We start from the raw sequence: 4,269 nt of genomic DNA on the forward strand, positions 1-4,269 counted from the left end.
AGACTGCCATCTACCCATGCAAATTATTATGTGGTTGTCCTAATGCTCATTCCACCAATCATATGGTGAATACCGCTTCTACCAAGTACCTAATTTTGAAGGGCCCTAGACATATCCACAATAGAAGGAGGCCTCGCATATGAAGAACCTCTGCATTGCCTATCATCTTCCATGCTACCTACCATGGTCCACCAGTCTACCACTAGGCGAATAAATCCTAAACCATACCAAGTGAATTAGTCCTAAACCATGTACCACTTCACTTCAATCATCTACTTCATGGTTTATCCTAGACTATCCACACCTTTCCACCCATAGCAACGTAACCACCAACTTAGGTCACCATTAGGAAGGGGGGCAATGTTAACCACTTTGTAGGTTAACATGGTTTCACCTGTGTGACCTACCATAAGCTACCTTACCATCTTATCTGCTCAAGCGAAAACTTATCCTTTGTAATATTGTGAATATATAAATAATATGCTTAATGTCAAATAGGAAAAGTCTACGGACTTTGTGTACATACTTGCTTAAGACTAGTAATAGTACAGAGATTGGATCATTTTTAAGTTTGGTCGGACTAGTGTGAAAAGTAGTCACTTATATATAAGTCATTTTTTCCAATAAGTAATACACAATAATTCCCTTGCACTGGAATACTTATGAGCTCTCCATCTTCTAAGCTCTTGCTTGCTTGTGTTCTATTCAATATTCCATGTTTGATGAATACTTGCTAGTAGATAGAATTTGTTGTAGGTTGTTTTCTTGCATTAGCTTCCTCTTCTTCCCCTGGCTTTTATGAGAGAACCATCTTTATTTCCTCCATCTAAGTGAAGAGAGGTCTTCCTTATTCTCATCAACAACAAAAGAATCTAATAGAGAAGTTACATTACAACTCTAGGGGGCAAGGATGGTATAGGGAAGGTATAAGTACATCTTGAAGGTAAGGTGTAATGACACATGCGTTAACAAGGCTGAGATAAGCCCTTGTCTTGAATAGAAGAGTCTTCCATGGTACCAAACTAATTGTGATCTATTTGAAAAGTCCAATAGAAGATAAATTTAGGAATTTTGGGAATTATTCGAGTCCCATTTCTTATAGGATTGGTTGGAAACTCAGTATTTTTGTGTAGTTTGAGCTAACATCAATTGTTAGTACACTCTTTGTGCCATTAGATTATATCTTGACACAACTATTTGGCGTATTTATTTGTAGTTGTATAGATACATATGTCAATGCAACAATATTAGAAGGACAAGGGAAACATGACACTAAACTTAATTGAGATTATACAACACCTTTCATATGAAGAAGATAATGTTAAATACTATCTCCATTTTGAGACATTGAGATTTTCACTCTGCTGAGATAATTGAGTCTATCCAAATTAAATTATAATATTTATAGCCTTACACCTCGACAAGGCAATATATTCAATAAAAAACAAACACATCTTCATTGCAATCGAATTTCAGATATTGACAAAAGAGATAATTAAATGACAGTAAGTTTGGAGGCATTTGATTACTTAATACAATAGTGTAAAGATTTGGCTCGTACAATCCAAAAATTAAACCCATCTAAGCACATTGTTTTGGCCAAAGCCTAAGTCTATCTTATGGTCTTTTAGTACAAAATGGCTCCAAACATTTTGCACCCAATAAGTCTTGATATTTGTGCAGATCCCATACTTCAAACTGCACGTTTAGACCTCAGCAATGGTTTCCTTCGACCTACAGCAGCAACTAGTATGGGTTAGGTTGGAATCTAATTATACTGTCACTCAATGTTTAATGAAACCAGACATTATCCTACCCATAAGCTCAAGTAAGCCTTTTGTAGCCTTGATATGTATGCTTTTGCTCTAACTCCATTTATGATATGACCACGATCATATCCCAAGCGAGTAGTATAAGCAATAGTGTGTTGATCTCTCCAAATCCTTGTTTTGTAACACACTTTTGACAAGCTTAGCTGGTTTTTGGATAGTAATGGTACTCCAGCTTTGGATGCCAACATTGCTAGATCCTTGCTTATGGATTCTACTTCTCTTTTTCCCCCTCTTGATTGGACATACTTTAGCTTACACCATACAATGGTAAGTGTGAAGATGCACAAGATGAGTTTTCCACTTCATCTGAATACTCGTTGAGCTCTTGCGAAAATTGGGAGGTGAATTGGAGGCATTCTTCTAGAACATCTTGAAAATCGATAAATAAATTATGACCATGTGTGATAGGAGATTGACCTAGCCGATTAAGCAAAATAATAGACCTAATGTCATTTGTATTATTTAGATTTAAAAGGTAGGGTAGAAGGTCATTGCACAATACGTAGTCGTTCCCTCCTTGAAAACTTTCAGGGAAGACACAATTGTCTTTTGGATTAACACATTCCTTGAAAGGGCTATCATCAATACGCAATGTATTCTTCTTATTGCAAATATCTTGGCATTGATTCCAAATCTTGAGTAAAGGTTTAAACATAGCCTCAACAGTAGGCTTATCTGGCCTATACACTTTTTGAAGATTATGGATATAACATTCTTCTTGTCCCCACACCATAAAGAAATGATATTTCTTATGTGCATACTATTCAAGAGTGTTTACATAGGCGCAAACATTCTTGTGTAGCATGGTGGACCAAATACCAACATTAAAGTACTGGCAAATCTCATCCAAAAATTCAAAACACCTGGGGGTGAATAACAACTGTGGTGCGACCAATATCAATTCGAATAAAATTTGTTTATGGATGCCTCTTCTCTTCCTTGTTGAGTAAAACTCCATTGAAATCAAGTATAAGTGCATGTTTCTTGATGGTGATTACACGAGGAATATTTTTTGCATACGATACAGAAGAATGATAACACTTTAATGTGTTTACGTACTTAACAATGTTAAAACAAGTGATCCTATATTATCAATGAGAGCTAATTACAACAAAACATCCACAAGTTTACTTTCGTTTCATGCTCCCATACTCATTTATGATTTTTAATTAGAAAGAGGAATCACGAACATATTTAACTTTTAGAATTATGAAGTATGCCTCTAAAATCTCGAGAAATAGAATCTTAAGTACACTCTGGATGGGAAAAGGATTTCCTAGAAAAATACCAGAAACATGCTTAGTTGGATGTATGTAAATACTTGTGATCGACTTATTCCTAGATTCCATGGGAAAGGAATCTGGAATTCTTGAAACGAGGATCCAAAAGTGAACGGGAACTTAGACTTAATTGAATTGAGTTGAGAAAAACTTAACTTAACTAAGCCAAGTAATGGCCGAGACTTAGAAGTTCTATCAGTATGAAAAGTAGAGTAATTGTACTCTTAACCTGGTTGATTGTGGAACAAAAATTCTGATAACTAGATCAAGAAAAGTTGATAATCAAAACTGATTCGCTCAAAGTGAAAAGAGACCATCTTGTTTGTAGAAATTGGATTGATGTGTGGGATGTGTGGATTGATGTGGAGGACTGATGTGATTGATGTGGACTAATGTGGATTGACATGGAGGGATGTGGATTGATGTGTGGAGTGATGTGATTGATGTGGATTGATGTGTGGAAAGATGTGGAGTGATGAGGATTGATGTGGATTGATGTGGATTGATGTCTAGAGTGATGTGGATTGATGTCGATTAATGTGGATTGATGTGTGGAATGATGTGGATTTATGTGTGGAATGATCTGGATTGATGTGGATGGATGAGGATTGATGTGTGGAATGATGTGGATTGATGTGGATTGATATGTGGTGTAGGGTTCCCCCCTTCCAAAATAGGGAGAACACTTAAGATAGTCTACTAAATCTTAGCTTGGATAAAATTTCCTACTCATCGACACCTTAACCATGTAAAGATTCAAGGATACGATTTGTAGGTAAGACCTAGTCCTATCCCACATGGGGAACGTTGTTTTCTTAAAGTCAAATCACCCATAAGGTAATTGATCATAATTTGGGAAACTACTAATCGTGATTCCTAGAGACAACGCTTTTTTCCTCATCCATGTAAGGCACGGCCTGCTGGCCTAGTCTCCTAGAATAGAGTTGCTCGAGAACCTTTTTATCTAGCATAGGGCTTTCCCTTAATCTATTGGAAAGCTACCCGACTAATCGGGTCCACTCGTCCGTAGAATGGTGCCGTCGGGGCATTTCATCCTCCCACTTTCCACCCTACTCTACGATTCAATTTGTTTTCTAATTAATCCTACCACACTGTTTGACATAAATAAATATGTTCCCTAATTAAGGCCCTTTCAT

This window comes from Cibotium barometz, chromosome 52 (genome assembly GCF_041138505.1).
Source record: "Cibotium barometz isolate CiBa-2024 chromosome 52, ASM4113850v1, whole genome shotgun sequence".
NCBI classification, from domain to species: Eukaryota; Viridiplantae; Streptophyta; class Polypodiopsida; order Cyatheales; family Cibotiaceae; genus Cibotium; species Cibotium barometz.